The 20,315-nt window shown below is 46.1% G+C and overlaps 1 protein-coding gene and 1 pseudogene across 3 annotated transcripts in view; one reads left to right on the plus strand and one right to left on the minus strand.

The window, feature by feature from the left end:
* The window catches only part of NAV2 (neuron navigator 2), a 769,613-nt gene that overhangs the window by 149,628 nt on the left and 599,670 nt on the right, over nucleotides 1–20,315 (minus strand). The window lies entirely within an intron of this gene.
* LOC105720181 (NUT family member 2G-like) lies at nucleotides 5,144–7,835 on the plus strand (annotated as a pseudogene).

Genomic DNA, 20,315 nt, shown 5'->3' on the forward strand with positions numbered 1-20,315 from the left:
AGAAGGCAAGATTAGAGAAAACAGGGTAAAAAGGAATGAACAAGGTCAACAAGAAATATGGGACTATGTGAAAAGACCTAATCTACGTGTGATAGGTGTACCTGAATGTGACGAAGAGAATGCATCCAAGCTGGAAAATACTCTTCAGGGTATTATCCAGGAAAACTTCCCCAACCTAGCAAGGCAGGCCAATATTCAACTCCAGGAAATACAGAGAACACCACAAAGATATTCCTCCAGAAGAGCAACCCCAAGGCACATAATCATCAGATTCACCAGGGTTGAAATGAAGGAGAAAATACCAAGGGCAGCCAGAGAGAAAGGTCGGGTTACCCACAAAGGGAAGCCCATCAGAATCACAGCAGATACCCTACAAGCCAGAAGAGAGTGGGGCCGATATTAAACATCCTTAAAGAAAAGAACTTTCACCCAGAATTTCATATCCAGCCAAACTAAGCTTCATAAGTGAAGGAAAAATAAAATCCTTTGTAAACAAGCAAGTACTCAGAGATTTCATCACCACCAGACCAGCTTTACAAGAGCTCCTGAAAGAGGCACTACACATAGAAAAGAACAACCAGTACCAGCCACTCCAAAAACACACGAAATGGTAAAGAGCATCAACACAATGAAGAATCTGCATCAACCAATGGGCAAAACAGCCGGCTAGCATCAAAATGGCAGGATCAAATTCACACATAACAATATTAACCCTAAATGTAAATGGACTAAATGTCCCAATCAAAAGACATAGACTGGCAAATTGGATAAAAAGCCAAAACTCATCAGTGTGCTGTATCCAGGAAACCCATCTCACATGCAAGGATACACAAAGGCTCAAAATAAAGGGATGGAGGAAGATTTATCAAGCAAATGGAGAGCAAAAAAAAGCAGGAGTTGCAATTCTCATCTGTGATAAAATAGACTTTAAAGCAACAAAGATCAAAAGAGACAAAGAAGGACATTACATAATGGTAAAAGGATCAATGCAACAAGAAGAGCTAATGATCCTAAATATATATGCACCTAATACAGGAGCACCCAGATACATAAGGCAAGTTCTTAATGACTTACAAAGAGACTTAGACTCCCACACAATAATAGTGGGAGACTTCAACACACCATTGTCAATACTAGACAGATCAACAAGACAGAAAATTAACAAGGATATCCAGGACTTGAACTCAGACCTGGACCAAGGAAACCTAATAGACATTTACAGAACTCTCCACCCCAAATTCACAGAATATACATTCTTCTCAGCACCACATCACACCTACTCTAAAATTGACCACATAATTGGAAGTAAATCACTCCTCAGCAAATGCAAAAGAATGGAAACCATAACAAACAGTCTCTCAGACCACAGTGCAATCAAGTTAGAACTCAGAATTTAGAGACCAACCCAGAACTGCACAGCTTCATGGAAACTGAACAACTTTCTCCTGAATGTTGACTGGATAAACAATGAAATGAAGGCAGAAATGAAGATGTTCTTCGAAACCAACGAGAACGAACAAACTACATACCAGAATCTGTGGGACACATTTAAAGCAGTCTCTAGAGGAAAATATATAGCAATAAGTGCCCATATGAGATGAAAGGAGAGATCTAAAATTGACACCCTATTGTCAAAATTGAAAGAGCTAGAGGAGCAAGATAAAAAAACTCAAAACCTAGCAGAAGACAAGAAATAACTAAGATCAAAGCAGAATTGAAGGAGATAGAGACAGGAAAAACCCTTCAAAAAATCAATAAATCCAGGAGCTGGTTTTTTGAAAAGATCAACAAAATAGACAGACCACTAGCCAGATTAATAAAAAAGAAAAGAGAGAATAACCAAATAGATGCAATAAAAAATGATAAAGGGGATATCACCACAGATTCCACAGAAATTCAAACCATCATCAGAGATTATTACAAACAACTCTATGCACATAAACTAGAAAACCTGGAAGAAATGGATAAATTCCTGGACAGTTGCCTCCTCCCAAGCCTAAACCAGGAAGAAGTCGAAACCCTGAATAGACCAATAACAAGGTCTGAAGTCGAGGCAGCAATTTAGAGCCTACCACCCAAAAAAAGCCCAGGTCCAAATGGGTTCACAGCCGAATTCTACCAGACATACAAAGAGGAACTGGTACCATTCCTTCTGAAACTATTCCAAATAATCCAAAAAGAGGGAATCCTTCCCAAATCATTTTATGAGACCAACATCATCCTGATACCAAAACCCGGCAGAGACTCAACAAGAAAAGAAAACTACGGGCCAATATCCATGATGAACATAGATGCAAAAATCTTCAATAAAATACTGGCAAGCCAATTACAACAGCACATCAAAAAGCTTATCCACCATGATCAAGTAGGATTCATCCCGGGGATGCAAGGCTGGTTCAACATACGCAAGTCTATAAATGTAATTCACCACATAAACAGAACCAAAGACAAAAACCACATGATTATCTCAATTGATGCAGAGAAGGCCTTCAACAAAATTCAACAGCCCTTTATGCTAAAAACCCTCAATAAACTAGGTATTGATGGAACGTATCTCAAAATAATAAAAGCTATTTACGACAAACCGACAGCCAATATCATACTGAATGGGCAAAAACTGGAAGCATTCCCTTTAAATCTGGCACTAGACAAAGATGCCCTCTCTCACCACTCCTATTCAATATAGTATTGGAAGTTCTAGCCAGAGCAATCAGGCAAGAAAAAGAAATAAAGGGTATTCAATTAGGAAAGGAGGAAGTCGAATTGTCTCTATTTGCAGACAATATGATTGTGTATCTAGAAGACCCCATCCTCTTAGCCCAAAATCTCCTGAAACTGATAAGCAACTTCAGCAAAGTCTCAGGATACAAAATCAATGTGCAAAAATCACAAGCATTCCTATACACTAATAACAGACTTAAAGAGAGCCAAATCAAGAACGAACTGCCATTCATAATTGCTACAAAGAGAATAAAATACCTAGGAATACAACTAACAAGGAACGTAAAGGACCTCTTCAAGGAGAACTACAAACCACTGCTCAACAAAATAAAAGAGGACACAAACAGATGGAGAAACATTCCATGTTCATGGTTAGGAAGAATTAATATCATGAAAATGGCCATACTGCCCAAAGTAATTTACAGATTCAACGCTATCCCCATCAAGCTACCAATGACCTTCTTCACAGAACTGGAAAAAACCACCTTAAACTTCATATGGAACCAAAAGAGAGCCCGCATAGCCAAGTCAATTCTAAGCAAAAAGAACGAAGCGGGAGGCATCACACTACCGGACATCAAACTGTACTACAAGGCTACAGTAATCAAAACAGCATGGTACTGGTACCAAAACAGACATATAGACCAATGGAACAGAACAGAGGCATCGGAGGCAACACAACATATCTACAACCATCCGATCTTTGACAAATCTGATAAAAACAAGCAATGGGGAAAGGATTCTCTGTTTAATAAGTGGTGTTGGGAAAACTGGCTAGCCATATGCAGAAAGCAGAAACTGGACTCCTTCCTGACACTTTACACTAAAATTAACTCCAGATGGATTAACGACTTAAACATAAGACCTAACACCATAAAAACCATAGAAGAAAACCTAGGCAAAACCATTCAGGACATAGGCGTAGGCAAGGACTTTATGACCAAAACACCAAAAGCATTGGCAACAAAAGCCAAAATAGACAAATGGGACCTAATCAAACTCCACAGCTTCTGCATGGCAAAAGAAACAGTCAATAGAGTGAATCGGCAACCAACAGAATGGGAAAAAATTTTTGCAGCCTACCCATCTGACAAAGGGCTGATGTCCAGAATTTACAATGAACTAAAACAGATTTACAAGAAAAAAACAAACAAGCCCATTCAAAAATGGGCGAAGGATATGAACAGATACTTTACAAAAGAAGACATACATGAGGCCAACAAACATATGAAAAAATGCTCATCATCACTGGTCATCAGAGAAATGCAAATCAAAACTACATTGAGATACCATCTCACGCCAGTTAGAACAGCAATCATTAAAAAATCTGGAGACAATAGATGCTGGAGAGGATGTGGAGAAATAGGAACACTTTTACACTGTTGGTGAGAGTGTAAATTAGTTCAACCATTGTGGAAGACAGTGTGGCGATTCCTCAAGGACCTAGAAATAGAAATTGCATTTGGCCCAGCAATCCCATTACTGGGTATATATCCAAAGGATTATAAATCATTCTACTATAAGGACACATGCACACGAATGTTCATTGCAGCACAGTTTACAATAGCAAAGACCTGGAACCAACCCAAATGCCCATAGATGATAGACTGGACAGGAAAAATGTGGCAAATATACACCATGGAATGTTATGCAGCCATCAAAAACGATGAGTTCGCGTCCTTTGTAGGGACATGGATGAACCTGGAAACCATCATTCTCAGCAAACTGACACAAGAACACAAAATCAAACATTGCATGTTCTCACTCATAGACGGGTGTTGAACAATGGGAACACATGGACACAGGGAAGGGAGCACTACACACTGGGATCTGTTGGGGGGGAATAGGGGGGACAGCAGGGGGTGGGGAGTTGGGGAGAGATAGCATGGGGAGAAATGCCACATATAGGTGAAGGGGAGGAAGGCAGCAAATCACACTGCCATGTATGCACCTATGCGACAATCTTGCATGTTTTTCACATGTACCCCAAAACCTAAAATCCAATAAAAAATAAAATTAAAAAAAAATAGACATTTAATACCAGCACAATATGCTGGGAAACAAAATGAAAGACTTTCTGGCCTCATAGCCACTCTTTCCCGGACTGAGGCTTTCCAGCAAAGGAGATGGGAAGTAAGGCTGGCCTGCTGGTGTGGACAGATTCCAGCAACATACACAACCTAGGGGCACAGGGATGGCTTCCATAACAATGATGAGCACACAGCCACCTAATAGCCTGGATCCTCTGAACCAGGCACAGGATCTAGACGTGGATCGTCTTACAAACACAGTGGTTCTTAGGAAGTGTCCTAAATTGTGTTTAGGAAGTGCAGCCCCTGTTGAAATTCATCAAGAGTGGGAAAGAGCCCAAGTGGGAAGGAGCATGGGTTCAGGGGCACAAAAGTAGGTCAGTTGATAAAGAATGGAAGTAAAGGGGACATCAGGTTGAAGCTTTGTGCTGTGAGTCAGAAGGACAATTTAAAAGTTGCCTGAAGAGGCGCATGCCGTCTGTGTTGCTGCCGTCCAGCTGGAAATGAACCTCAGCTCTTGCCTGTTGGCTGGAGCCCTTCACAGAATGTCCCTCACCCCTACCAGTACCTGCTGCAGCGCCCCTCCCCCTCTGCAGAATGTCTGGGGTCCTAGGTTCTAAACTTCTTTACTTTCAAATTTTAACTGATCTACCTGAACTCAGGAGAATCTGTTGAGGCAGGTCACTCTCTGGGTCCTGCCCTTGGCTTTTCTCATTGTGGAAACTGTCAGACAGTGGTGATCAGCACCCAGCCTGAGGGGATGACTTCAAATGGAGCATGCCCAGTGCTGGAACCCGGTGTGACCGAGAATCCTGGCACCTCCATGCCAGTGTTCACGGCTCTGCCCTTCGCCACACCTGCTCCCAGCCCAGCACACGGGCCGCCCCTTGTGGCTGCAGTGGTTCCTCCAGGTGGCCCTCCAGTGCTGTCTGCCTTCCCCAGGACTCCTGCCTTCCCCAGGACAGGATGGCCGAGGCCCGAATTGGGCTGGGGCTTCCAACATCCTTGTCCAGATGAGGACAGAAGTGGGGCCTGTGAAGGCTCCTCAGGCACAGACCTTGGTCCTAACTCAGGCCCCCCTTGTCTGGCAGGCTCCAGGCACCCTCTGTGAGGGCGTCGCATGTCCACCTCTCCGACCCCTGGCAGCTGCCCCTGTGGTGCCTGCTATGGCTGCCCAGGTCTTTGGGGCACCCAGGCCTGTGAGGGAGGCTGGCCCCAGGGCCTTCCTCCTCCAGCACCACCAGCTCCCCAGCCAGCCCCCATCATGGCCCCAGGGAACGCTTGTCCATGGCCACAAGTGGCTCATGGAGAGGGCAGCCTGGCTCCCTCCCAGGCCAAGGCCCCACCGGACGACTCCTGCAACCCCAAGAGCGTGTATGAGAACTTCCGACTCTGGCAGCACTACAAGCCCCTGGCCCGGAGGCACCTTCCCCAGAGTCCCGACACCGAGGCGCTTTCCTGCTTCTTCATCCCAGTTCTCCGATCGCTGGCCCAGCGGAAGCCCAGCATGACCCTGGAGGAGGGACTGTGGTGGGCCGTGCGGGAATGGCAGCACACAAGCAACTTTGACTGGATGATCTACTATGAGATATCAGGAAAGTTCCTGGAGTTTGAGGCTGAGGAGGAGATGCAGATTCAGAAGTCACAGTGGATGAAGGGGCCCCAATGCCTGCCTCCTCCAGCCCTGCCGAGGCTTGAACCTCAAGGACCATCAGCCCCTGAGGTGGTCAAGCAGCCAGTGTACCTTCCCAGCAAGGCCGGCCCCAATGCCCTGCCTGCCTGCCACTGCCCAGGCCCCAGCAGCCAGCAGAGACCAAGGCCCCTGAGGAGATCCCCCCTGAAGTGGTGCAGGAGTATATGGACATCATGGAGGACCTGCTGGGGCCTCCTGTTGGGGCCATGGGGCAGCTCACAGGACAAAGGGAAGAGGGTGAAGTGGAGCAGGAAGAGGAAAGGATGCTTTCAGACCCCGACCTCCTGAGCTACATTGACAATCTGTGTTCCCAAAAAGACTTCGTCACCAAAGTGGAGGCCGTCATTCATCCCCAATTCCTGGAAGAATTGCTTTCTCCAGATCCACAGATGGATTTCTTGGCCCTAAGCCAGGAGCTGGAGCAGGAGGAAGGACTCACCCTTGCCCAGGTAGCAGAGAAGCGCCGCCTATCCTTGAAGGAGGAACGGTGTGCGAGGGCAGACCCTAGTCACGGCACCGCCCAGCTGGACTCAATCTCTTCTGAGTCTGCAGTGGGCCAGGGAGCAGAGAAAGACGTTCCTGGTCCCCAACAAGGAGTCAGCATGGAAACACGCCTACCCCAGACAGCTGCCTGGGACCCTCAGGGAAGAGGCAGAGCATGCACTGGCATAAGCAGGTCCATAAACCCTGTTGTGCTTTTGGAGAGACTGGATTCCAGCAGGCTGAGGGCTGCCCGGTCAAACTCTCCTCCCCAGGACCACAGACCCACCCCCCAGAGGGCTTCCCGGGACCCTCAGGGACGAGGCAGAGCGCGCACTGGGATGGCCAGGTCCAAAAACCCTGTTGTGGTTTTGGAGAGACTGGATTCCCGCTGGCTGAGGGCTGCCCGGCCAGACTCTCCTCCCCAGGACCATAGACCCACCTGCCCAGGCATGGGGACCAAGGACACCTGGGGTTTCCCTGGAGCCTCTCCTGTCAAGGAGTCATGCAGGCTGTCTAAGGGGTCAAGTGAGGAGGAGAGGGAAATCCCTGGTATAGTTACTGTCGTGGGTACCAACTACAGGCTGCCGCCCTGGAAGCTGTCCCAGAGCCCTGTCCCTGCCTCGGGCCTTCTCAGCCCAGGAGGGCGGGAACCGCAGGGAGCTCTTCAGTCCCAATCTGTAAAGAGAAGAGGCCTCAGCCCAGCACCCGCTCCTGCCACCAAGTCCAAGAAGCGAGCTCTCTTCAGAGGCCCATCCCCTGCTGAACAGACACCCCACCTAGGGCCTGGGCTCAGAGCCTCTGGGGTACAATCCCTGGCTTGGGGGATGTGTGGCCCCTCACAGTCCCAAAAGAGAAAGGGTGACCCCTTGCTCTCTAAGAGGAAGAAAAAGCAGCACTGTAGCCAGTAGAGGGACAGGGCAGGCTCTCTGGTGCCAATTCTCAAGGGTGGGGCTCTCAACTCTCGGACCCTCATGGCACCGGGTGACCCAAAGCAAAGACTTCTCCCCCAGTGCTGATCTTGCTGGGCATTAGCTTTGGAGGGTGGGGGAGGGAGGGGAGGGAGAGAGAGGGGGAGCAAGGGGAGGAAGAGTGTGGCTGAACGGGAAGGGAGGGCCTGGGGGAGGGGGTAGGAGGTGGGGAGCAACATCTTGGGGGTCTCCTGTGTAAATATAAATAAATATAGTTGTGTTGAAAAAAAAAAAAAAAAGAATCAGACTGAGTGCTTGACCCTGAGGGGCTTAGTTTTGGCTTGGGGCAAGCAGATGTGTAAATATTTGTATAGGGTTCAGCAAAGGTCAAAGCACGGAGAGAGGCCAGAAAAGGCTCCTTAGAGAAAGAAAGCCTTACAGAACATCTTGAAGGTGTCTGCCAGGCAATGCTGGGTTGGGCCAGGGAGATCAAGTAGTTCACACAGACATGCATGTACAAATACAAAGGACCCAACATGTAAAGTGAACTTGGTTACAGTTTTCTATGCTAAGTTTCTACCAGGTGATATTTTCATCAAGACAATGATTATTCTGGGCACTTATTCTAAATCGGATTCAACAAATAAACCACCAACACCAAGGAAATAGGTATACAGACCTTTGGCCTTCAAGGGTGAAGGATTAAGCAAAACTAGGTGACTATAGGAATGCTGAAATTACCTGCCATCGAATCCATAAAAACAGTAGACACAACAGCTGACAACATGAAATGCTGGCCCTGCCCTGGTCACTCATCCAGATGTCACCTTCAGAAACTACACGCAGGCAGCTGAGAACGCTGGTTCTCTGTAGGAATGATCCTATCTCCAGGGAGGGAGCAGGAATTTGAAAAGTATGTTCAAGGTCCAGTGTTTTTGATAATGTATTCTGTAGCTAAAGTTTGCCAAAATTTGAGTTGTTGTAGAGCTACTAAAGATACAATGATTCTGAAAAGCCACATCCAATTTTATCCCCCAGCTCTGCACCTCCTCACCCCTCAATCAGGGTGTGAGATCTTTCAGGATGGGGCATGACATTTAAAAAGAAAAAAGTCTGGGCCAGGCGCGGTGGCTCATGCCTAAAATCCCAGCACTTTGGGAGGCCAAGGCAGTCAGATCACCTGAGGTCAGGAGTTCAAGACCAGCCTAGCCAACATAGTGAAACCCTGTCTCTACTAAAAATACAAAAATTAGCTGAACATGGTGGCCTGTAATCCCAGCTACTTGGGAAGGTGTGGCAGGAGACTTGCTTGAACCCAGGAGATGGAGGTTGCATGAGCCAAGATCACACCACTGCACTCCAGCCTGGGTGACAGGGTGAGACTCCATCTCAAAAAAGAAAAAAGTTTGAAAAACATTGAGTTAAAATATGTGAGGATTTACCCAGGATTGGTTTCTTCAATAAATAGATAAGATTGATTCAAAAAAAAAAAAAAAATGTGAGGATAGAAACCAGTCATTTTCTTCCTGGAGAGTTCAGATTTTAAACTAATTAAGGTACCAGATTTCCATATTAACAGAGACTATCCAAAAGTGTGTTTTACATCCACAAAAGCTGCCTATGATACGTTTGCATGGCGGTAAACAAGGCTGCGGCTGGGGTGTTACAGGTAGGGCCCATCCATGCCCTGAGCCAGGAAAGGGAAATCTCACAGCTATCTCTTTGGGGTGTAAAAAGGCTTTTTTAAACCCCTCAAAATGGGTCCCAAACGCATCTCCCCACCCCTTGTCCCCTAAAAATAGGCCATGGTAGAAATTCTTAAGATAAAATCCCACAGTGAAAAGGCACCCTATGCAAACCACAGGCCACAGGAAAGAGAACAATCACTCTAACCTCTTCAGCTGGGTATATGCCAAATAACCCCCCATCCCTCTGGATTTTTTTTTTTCTATTTTCCCAACGGAAAAATGCCCTTTTCTACTAAGGTCGGCAAAAATGTGTCCTACTCAGAAGCGTGTCCGTGGGGCCAGAGATGATACAAATTCCCCAATGACTCAAACACTTGTGCTTATCTTCACCGGGGCATGTAGCATTACCACACCACGATGCTCTGCCTCATCTAGCATATTAATGTTGAAATACAGGATGTCTCTTAGTTCATTTTCCTCACCTCCCACTTGAGGACACCACACTGAGAAGGTGTTAACTCTAAAATCTCACTTTATGTGCAACAGAGGATTGAGAAGAACATCCATGATAGGCAGTAGAATATCTATAGAATATTAGATCTGGGGGGATTTCAAAGATTACTTGGTCTAATGATTTTTCAGATGCAAAACGAAGACTCAGAGAATTGGAGTTATTCGCCCAAGGAAATACAAGTAGAAAGTAGTCACTGATGTATTTTCATTTAAATGTATTTGTGTGTTCAATAAATCCCCTTTTCTGTCTTTTATGATAACATTGAAGCTTGGTTCCCTAATTTCACATTTGTTACAACTGTTAGCTTGTCTTTCTTCTTGTGCTCCAGCCTCTCACCCAACAAGTTCAATTCTCACCCAACAATTTTACAACCAGTATTTTTGCTTCAAAATCCCCAGTCCCTGTAACTACGTCTTCAATTCTCAAGACAGGTACCTAACAAGTGTTTCTTCGTGTACTGAAGAAAGAATAAATAACAATCAAGAATTAAATTGTCGGGCTGGGCGCAGTGGCTCACACCTGTAATTGCAGAATTTTCGAAGGCTGAGGCAGGTGAATCACTTGAGGCCAGAAGTTCAACAGCCTGGTCAACATGGTGAAACCTCGTTTTACTAAAAACACAAAAATTAGCTGGGTGTGATGGCACATGCCTGTAATTCTAGCTACTTGGGAGGCTGAGGCAAGAGAATGGCTTGAACCCAGGAGGTGGAGGTTGCAGTGAGCTGAGAAAAGGACACTGCACTCTACACTGAGCAACAGAGCAAGACTGTCTCAATAAAAACAAAAATTGCTTTCACTGTAGTCCTCCCTTATGTGTGGTTTCACTTTCCACAGTTTTAGTCATCCATAGTCAATCATGGTCTGACATTGGGTGAGTACAATACAACAAGGTATTTTGAGAGAGAGAGAGAGAGAGGAAGGGAGAGAGACACCACATTCACATATCTTTTATTGGAGCATGTTGTAATAGTTCTATTTTATTGTTAGTTAACTGTTGTTAATTTCTTGCTGTGTCTAACTTATAAATTAAACTTTATCACAGGTATGTATGTATAGGAAAAAAAAATGTAGTTTATATAGTGTTAAGCACAATCTGCAGTTTCAGGCATCCCCTGGGGGTCTTGGAACGTATCTCCTGTGGAAAAGGGAGAAATACTATATGTACATTTTATGTGTTAAGCATCTGGAGAATACAAAGAGAAATGAGATGCATCCTTGCATCTGCTTTAGAGATAAGTCAAATACTATCAATAGTAGACTATGGTACAAAAACGGTCCAAAAAGGACTTCTAGGAAGATGGGGGCCTTCCAGGTCTCATTTAAGGGGCAGCATGGCTAAAGCAGAAAGTCCGCCATATTGGGAACAAGGTTATTGCCACACTGTATGGCATCCAGAACTTGAGCTGAAGAGTTTCATCTCTCCATGGCCAAATTCCCCACTGTATTTGATTCTTAGAAAAGTGAAAGCAGCATAGTGGAGAGCTCAGTTTGAGAGGCAAAAGAACTGTATTTTCTCTTTAGAATTTCACATGTATATGTCCAGGACAGTGTCACAGGTGTGTGCACAAGAGGGACAGGGTGTTGCACAAACTGTGCGGATGAGCACATTTCTCCCTGTAGCAAGGCAGCTGCTAGAGCTCTGGAGGTAACCTGGGCATGAGACATTCAGAAGCCAAGCATGCAGGCAACCCAGCCGGCCTGTGGACAAGGAGAAGCGGAGGTGAGTGTGAACAGGGTGTGGCAGGGGCGTCCTAGCAGCAGCTGGAGCACTCTGGAAGGAAAGACAGGCTGAGCAGTCGCCAAAACACAGGTCAATGACCTCCTGAGAGGGAACCAAGCTACAGTCAGTTGCCTATAGAACACTTAAATTATCTTCTATCAGTGCATCAGGAGCTGGTCAGAGCGGCTATCTGATACCACACAGACCAAATAATGGGGTACCTGACACTTTTCACTCTTCAACTTGTTCAAACACTTCCACTTTCACAAGAAGGTAGACAGAGAAGCTAAAGTCACAATTCAAATGGGACTGAAGGCAAAGCTCTCAAGCTTCCTGAAACTGCCCCTTTTAGTAGCCGTATGACCTTAGACAAGCGACTTCCCTCAGCCTCAGTTTCCACATCTGTAAGATGGGGGAAATAGCATGTTATAGGCCTTCCAGGATTTCTACAAGAATTCCATGAGATAATTCCTGAAAAGTAGCTGCCACATGAAAAGTACTCAATGAACATGAGTTGTATCATGAGCAGCAGCAGCAGCACTGCTCCTACTACCACCCCTTTTCTCTCTCTTTTCATTCCACACGTATTACTAAGTATACACAACAGGTCTCGTAGAAGAAGTCAAAAATGTGAGTAAAAAGGCAGAATCCCCCTGTTCAAGGATGTTCTGGCCTGTGGGATAAATGAGCCCAAAGGATCTAAGAGAAGCCATCTGCGAGGCGTTACCAGGTGTCTGGAAACTCAGAGGAGGGAGACCTGATGTCTGTCAATGGAGGCTTCCTAGCCGCAACAGACTCTTGAAGGACTGCGGCAGGTGGGCGGCAATTGACCGGGGGGAGTTTACGGACAGAGAAGACTCATGCAAAGGCTCAGTTACAAGAGTGTGGTATTTGTATCAAGGAAAATGTCTGTGGTCCAGAGTGGCAGGAACAGGATGGCAGTTGGGGAGGGGAGAGGATGGGTGGGCAGTGAGGGGATGAAGGAGATGGCAGGAAATGAAGAAATGAGGCTAGGCAAGTAGATCAGTTTTTAGCTTCTCAAATGCAAAAGGAGAGCCCACGATGCACCATGCTCTGTGGTAGGCAAAGGGGATACATAGTACAGAAGAAAAACAGACCTGTGTCTCCACATAGTGTACAAGAAAGATAAGGCTTGTGTCTCCACAGAGCAGACCCTCCAACGCGAGACCATGGAGGGAGGACCTTGTGTGTCACGTGGGTGGCATGGGGATATGATGTTGTGAACTGTATTTGCCACAGATGACCACAGCAACATCTCCCATCCCACATGCAAGGTGACCTTGCCACCCTCCCACTGGGAGGTGGGATCTCTGCACCTTTCTCTTGGATCTGGAGGGCCTGTGACTGCTTTGACCAATACAGTACGGCAGAAGAGACAGTCTCTGCCTTCCAAGGCTAGATGATAAAAGGTGAGGCAGCTTCTGCATTGTTCACTGTACCCCTTGCCCTTGAGCCCTGAGCTCCATGTAAGAAGTCTGCCAATTCCAAGGAAGCCAAGCTATGTGGAGAGGCTGCAGTCATCCTAATCTTCAAATCATCCCAGCCCGGGGGTGAGATGCGGGAGTGAACAAGCTTTGGAATGACTCTAGCCTTCAGTTATCAAGTCATTGCCGGCCCTGGTGTTTTCCAAGTAGAGGCTCCAGACATGGTGGACCAGACACAAGCCATCTCCCCCGTACCTTGTCCCAATTCCTGGTGCAGAGACCCCATGAACATAATGAAATAGTGGTTTCCAGAAGCTAAATTATGGAGTCATTTGTTGTACAGAAACAGTAACTAAAACACAGAGTTTACCCAGCAGGCAGTGAGGAGCCATTGAGGAGTGTAAGCAGAGAATATAATCAGATTTGTGCTCTGGGAAGATCCCTCTCACCAATATGTGGAATGGATTTTTGGACAGGAATTGAGACCGGAGGAGAGGAAATTCGTGAAAGGATAAATTGTCATCATCTGGGTGAGAAATATGAGAAGTAAAATGAGAGAAAAACCATAGTAAGAGATACTCAAGAGATGGAATCCATCAAACTCAGTGATTGCCATTCCACGAACAAGGGAATGGAAGAGTCTATGATTCTGGGTTCTGGGTATGGGGAATAAACGAATGGTGGAAACACAGAAGAAAAACAGGTTTTGGGGAAGAAGAGCAGCTACATTTCAGACATGTGTACACAGCTTTAGTGGAAGTCCTGAAATGAGTGGCTGAACTCATGCTCTGACATCAGGCTGTCCAAGTTTGAGTCCCAGCTCCCCAATTCACCACCCTGTGACCTTGGGCAAGTTACCAGTGACCCCAAAATCCCTGTGTCCCCATCAGGAAAATGGGAAGAGGAGTCCTAGAACATAGAGATTAAGGTAGAATGAGGCTGGGTGTGGTGGCTTGTGACTGTAATTCCAGCATTTTGGGAGGCTGAGGCAGGAGGATTGCTTGAGGCTAGGAGTTTGAGACCAGCCTGGATAACAGAGCAAGATACCATCTCTACAAAAAAAATTTTTTTAAAAATTAACGGCTGGGTGCAGTGGCTCACACCTGTAATCCTAGCACTTTGGGAGGCTGAAACAGCGGATTTCCTGAGCTTAGGAGCTCGAGGCCAGCCTGGGCAACATGGTGAAACCCCTTCTCTACTAAAAATACAAAAAAAAAAAAAAAAAAAAAAAAAAAATTAGCTGGGCATGGTGGTGTGCGCCTGCAGTCCCAGCTACTAGGGAGGCTGAGGCAGGAGAATTGCTTAAACCCAGGAGGCTGAGGCTGCAGTGAGCCGAGATCGCACCACTGCACTCCAGCCTGGGGGATAGAGTGAGACTCTGCCTCCATTAAAAAAAAATTAGCTGGGTGTCGTGGTACATGCCTATAGTCATAGCTACTCAAGAGGCTGAGGCAGGAGGATGGCTTGAGCCTAGGAGTTTGAGGTTTCAGTGAGCTATGATCATGCCACTGGAGTTCAGCTTGCACAACAGAGTTCTTAAGATCCTGTGTCATAAAAAAAAAAAATTGAGGATGAAAAGAGATAATGTACATAAAGCACAGTGCCTGGCATTAAACGTGCTCAATAAACAGTAGCTCGTCATGTTAATATTATTAACATGGTCATTATTATTAACTGTTATATATACTTGGTCAGAGGCTAGGCAGGTTCTTTGTACCCTGAAGGCCTGGCTACAGGGCATTAACTGAAAGCTGTTCCCAAGAAGCCTCACATACAAATCTGGTGCATGGGTTAGTCAACTGTAAAGTCCATGTCAGCTTCTAAAATAGCTATATCAGCTTGCAAAGGAGGGAGAAAATCCAGTCTGTTAGCTGTCCTCAATCTCTGTCGCTCTCCCTCTCTCTCAACTCAATGGTTGAATGGTTTTAATTAACAACTCCCACAGAGTAAGGGAAAAGTCACTCGATTAATAAAGCTCTAACTTGCCATGTGCGATTCTGAGGTCTCAGGGTGGCGCTGAGCTTTTAATTGTGGGTTTTGTTTGGGTTTGCAGTGGGTGAGGGGCTGAGGGAGTGGAATTTCCTTAGAGAAATTCGGGTATCACGTCTAGAAACCGTAGGTGATTGAAATGCCCACTTTCATGAGATTTAACAACAGGAAGCCACATTGCGGTAAGGCGCTTCGGTAAATCACCGTGCAGCATTGGCTCTTGATCTGAACTTTCCTGCCTCTGAGCACCTCATCGGTTTTCATTTCTAGCACACACAGAACCAGTTTCACCCCCATTCACTTTCTGCATAAGCACTAGGGAATGTTGACACAAGTGTTTCTCATGCTACAGTAAAGACCTGTGGCATTTAATTGAAATTAAACACATAATATTGCTTTCGAGGCAAAGACAAGTATCTGCCTCTGCCCGTGCCAAGCCTCCACGGTCCTTGCACAAGCATTCTCCATCTATTTTTTTTAAGTTCCTACCTAATTCACTCCCCTCCTGTGCCTTACCCTCCTAAATGTCACCTTCAGGTCCCTTCATAGCTCCTTCAAATGGCACTGGGGGTATCCAGGGCTTCTGACGTTCAGAGGGTGCACACTCTTCCTTTTTGGTCTTGCCTTCCATCTATTCAGATATTCAGACAGTGGAGTCTAGCTATACTGAACTACCAGCCTATAGGCTGCTTGGGAGCCCGAGCTTTGAATCAGCCTGGCTGAATGCTTGCTTCCACCAGTTACTCTCTGTGTGGTCCAGCCAAGTAACTTCACCTCTCAGAGCTTCAGTCCCCTCGATTGTAAAACAGGGATGAGAAGTCTCTATTGCAAAGAACCAATGGAAAGAGTAAGTGAGACAAAGCATGTAAAGAGCTCAACACAGTGCCCAGCACATAATAAAGTTTCCAAAGCAGTTACTGAGTATGAATTACAGTGCCACCACGGCAGGACGGGCAGAAAGTCATGGGTTAGCAGGCGCTGCTGAGTCCTCTGTGGCCTTCCCCCTTCTCTACAGAGACACCACCACATTTATTTCATCCTATGTTTCTGACAACTTGAGTTGACTTCACCCTTTAAACTTCACTGCTCAAGTATGCCAGATTTCTAATTTTGAAACAGATGACTGGACGATTACAAGCACAAAGCTCTGGGAAAGGGATACAGGATTCTAGTGATGCAGCAGAGATAACTACAGACCCTGTCTCCCGCTGTTCCTAAGATCAAGAAGTGAATGTGGGCTTGATTTATAGGCAGAAGGCTCTAGAGACAAACTTGGTGCCTCTCCTTAGGCTTGGAATCTTATTTCACTTTTGGGTCACAAAAATCATCAGCTCTCTGGAGGTGTCCATGCCAGTGTGTCTGTCTCACTCTGCAGTTATTTCAGGATTAAGAGGAAAGGTCAAAACCTCCATTTCTCAGGGAGATTTCTTACCAAGACCTGGGGGACGCAGGAAGGGATGCAATGATTCTTCTGAGGCATGCACAGTGTCTTGATTTGTGGTTGTCTCCCAGGCAGGGTGCATTAGCCTTGAGCCCTTGCAGATGTTTATTCAAGCTGATGTGTTGTTCTCTTTGACCCTGGGCCACAGGTAAGATGCCTCCTCCCTCAGATGACTCATTCCCACTGATCATCTGGCAAGGCCTGCTTACAGGCTGAGATGGCTGATTTTATGTGTCAACTTGGCTGGGTCACAATACCCAGATATTTGGTCAAACACTAGAGTCCAGATATTGTTGCAACGGAATATTTTAGATGGGGCTGACAGTTAAATCAGCAGACTTTGGGTAAAGCAGATCATCCTCCATAATGTAGGTGGGTCTCATCCAATCCATTGAAGGTTTTGAAAGACTGATGTTCTCTAAGCAAGAGAGGATTCTACCTCCAGATTGCCTTTAGACTTGAGCTGCAACACTGACTCTTCCCTGGGTCTCTCAGCCTATTGGCCTGGGTCTCTCAGCCAACAGCCAGGTCAACAGGCTGAGAGACCCAGGGAGGAGTCGACGTTGCAGCTCAAGTCTAAAGGAAGTCTAAAGGTAGAATCCCCTCAGCCTGCAACAAGGGCACCTGAAGATTTTGGACTTGCTCAATGACATGACCAATTCCTTAAAATCACTCTCTCTCCACACACATACACCCAAACCCACACACACCCTATTGGTTTTGTTTCTCTGGAGAACCTTGACTAATTCACAGACCAACTCTGATCCAGTCAGGAGCCATTTGGCCATTGTGCTCAAGAATAAGATGTTGTGCCGGACGTCATCTTAGTAAATGTCCTAAATAAAAGACTGAAAGGGCAAACAGATGTAATAACTCCAATAGGGTTAAAGGAACCACCATGCTACCTGCGCCAAACACTTTACAAACACCATCTCCTCTACTCCTCCTCACACTACAGTCCAACACCTGGGAAACAGAGGCTCAGGAAAGGAAGTACTTTCTCTATGGTCACAGCTGCCAGTCAAGAAATGTGAAATCGGGTCTTCCGCCTCCAGCTCTAAAGTTTCTTGCATTGTGCATTTCTTCCAGAACAGCATGATGAGAGGTTCATGAGCTACCAACAAAGCTTAAGCTTTTTATCTTGATCTGAGCACAGGCACATATGGCCTTCTGTTTTGAGTCTTTCAACATGGGCTGACTGTCTCAGGGCCAAAATACTCCCAACCTCATCCAAATGTTTCTTTTCATATTCACCTCAACTCGAACTTGGTATTCTCCAACCTTCCCATCATAAATCTGTTGAGTCACTCTGTAGCTGCTGGCCCTTGAAAAATAACGAGGAAGGGTATTTTCAACCTGAGTGATCTACATGCTTAAGATAAAAATAAATATGGGCCGGGTACAGTGACTTATGCCTATAATCCCAGCGCTTTGGGAGGTCAAGGCGGGAGGATTGCTTGAGCCCAGGAGTTCAAAACCAGCCTGGGCAACATAGTGAGACACCAATATTATATAAAAAGAAAAAAAAAACATTTAAATTGAAAAAAAAAAAGAAAAGAAATATGGACTGTGTTTTCTAGATGAGAACTATGCAAATGCTTAGGAGGAAAAATAGGGGGGCACAGGGACTGTGTGGGCCCTCAGGTCTCTGTCTTCCAGGTCCATTTGCAAAGTGCTGAGTAGAGAAAGGAGATGCCTGCAGACCACTGCTCTCCAGCAAAGAGGGTGTCCCTGGGCTGGGTATGGTGGCTCACACCTGTGATCCCAGCAGTTTGAGAGGCCAAGGCAGGTGGATCACTTGAGGTCAAGAGTTTGAGACCAGCTTGGCCAACATGGTGAAACCCTGTCTCTACTAAAAATACAAAAATTAGCTGGGCATGGTGGTGGGCACCTCTAATCCCAGCTACTCGGGTGGCTGAGACAGGAGAAGAGAATCACTTGAATGCAGGAGGCGGAGTTTGCAGGGAGCCAAGATGGTGTCATTGCATTCCAGCCTGGGCAAGAGAGCAAGATTCTGTCTTAAAAAACAAACAAACAAACAACAACAACAACAAAAACAGGAAAAAAAAAAGGTGGCCCTAGAGGATGCAGGAAAGCATCAACGACAGCAAAGCAAAAAGAGCACCAAAGTCACGCTGAAATTGCAGGACACAAAGGAAATGTGACAATAAAATGGTAGGCCATCTTTTTCAACTCTTCCATGGGCTTAATTAAGTAATGATTACGCTCTAGGGTCTTCATTTTCTCTATTAATAAAAATGACATAAAGCCAGAGTGTGGAAGTTATATAAGATACCTAGCACGCAGAAGAGGTGCCATACATGTTCGCCCCCATAAGCCATCCAGAGCTCCAGAGTGGGAGGGAATATATTTTTCCTGTACATGTAAGCACACTTCACAAAGTGTGAGCTCATGAGGCCCCTGGTAAGAACCCTGAATGATCAAAAGTTGGCACAAAAAGTAGAGTATCAAATGGTCCAGCTTTGAGAACAAATCACTGACTCCTCCTCTTCTCCATCATGTGCCAGGGCACAGTGAGGGGCCTGGAACTGACTAGACACTTATTAAATACTTGCCGACTTGACTCAACTAACACGCAGAGTCTCAGTCGTGTTGATTAATGGACTTATGTTAGAATTTCCCTTGGTTAAACACCTGGGCTCGTCTGAGTAACTCCCAAATGCTGACTGTGTTTTGTTGATGCTGCTTACCAATGAAGAGCCCCGGAAGGGCAGGAGGTCCGTTCCAACGAAACAGCAGACAGTCCAGATGGTGAGGGGGGAGGAAGGAGCACCTTGCTAAGCCTGCTGTGATTAGTCACAGCGGGCTTCTCTCACTCATCACGGTAGCTATCGGCTGGAGGGTATCATGTTCATGCTTCCCACATGAACATCAGTTATGATCTTATCCCTAAGGAGAGGTCTCACTAGCTTCTTCCCCACTGGGGTCTGGGGATGAGTTATGGAGGGGGACAGCATGAAATAGCTTGAGTACTTTTATCCTGCACCACGCACTGAACTTGGTTATATCAGATTGAGTGTAGGAAACATCATCATTATGAGGACAGTTTGGAAGGGTCTCCAATGCCCCAGACACTGGGCTGGCACTTGGCCTGTGTCACCTCATTCAATTGTCACCACAACTCCAGGCATTATTATTCTCATCTGCAGATGAGCACAGTGAGCTTCCCAGAACACTGTGAGAAACATACAAGTGAGAACATACAAGGTCCCCACAAGACCTGCTCTAAGTTTCAGATCCACTTCGGAGCCCTCACATTTTGCCTTTTCATGGTAACATTCATCACCATCTGCTGTTGAGTTAGAATGAACTGTTGATATGCAAGGTGGTCTTCCCCACTGGGTCCTGAGCTTCTCTGGGGGCAAGAACTGGCAGGCTGTAGGACTGGGTTTTCTTAAAGCTCCTGGAATCATACTCTACACTCACCTTAAACATTCAGCCAGCCCTGGTCTGGGGGTGGCCTGGAAGGCCTGAGGCAATCTTGGGGGATGGGGCGGATGCTAACCTGCAAGAGGGAAAGCTGGGAAATGACGAAGGGCCCCAGGACAGACATCAATTCTTTCCCAGCAGTTGCAAGACAGGCTGGAGCCTGGGAGCCATGCTCATCTCCTCTGTCTCCTTCGTGCCCCTTGCCTAACTGGCCTCCACATCAGGCTGAGTTT

Source organism: Aotus nancymaae, unplaced genomic scaffold (assembly GCF_030222135.1).
Source record: "Aotus nancymaae isolate 86718 unplaced genomic scaffold, 86718_ANA_hifiasm-v0.15.2.pri h1tg000059l, whole genome shotgun sequence".
Classification (NCBI taxonomy): Eukaryota; Metazoa; Chordata; class Mammalia; order Primates; family Aotidae; genus Aotus; species Aotus nancymaae.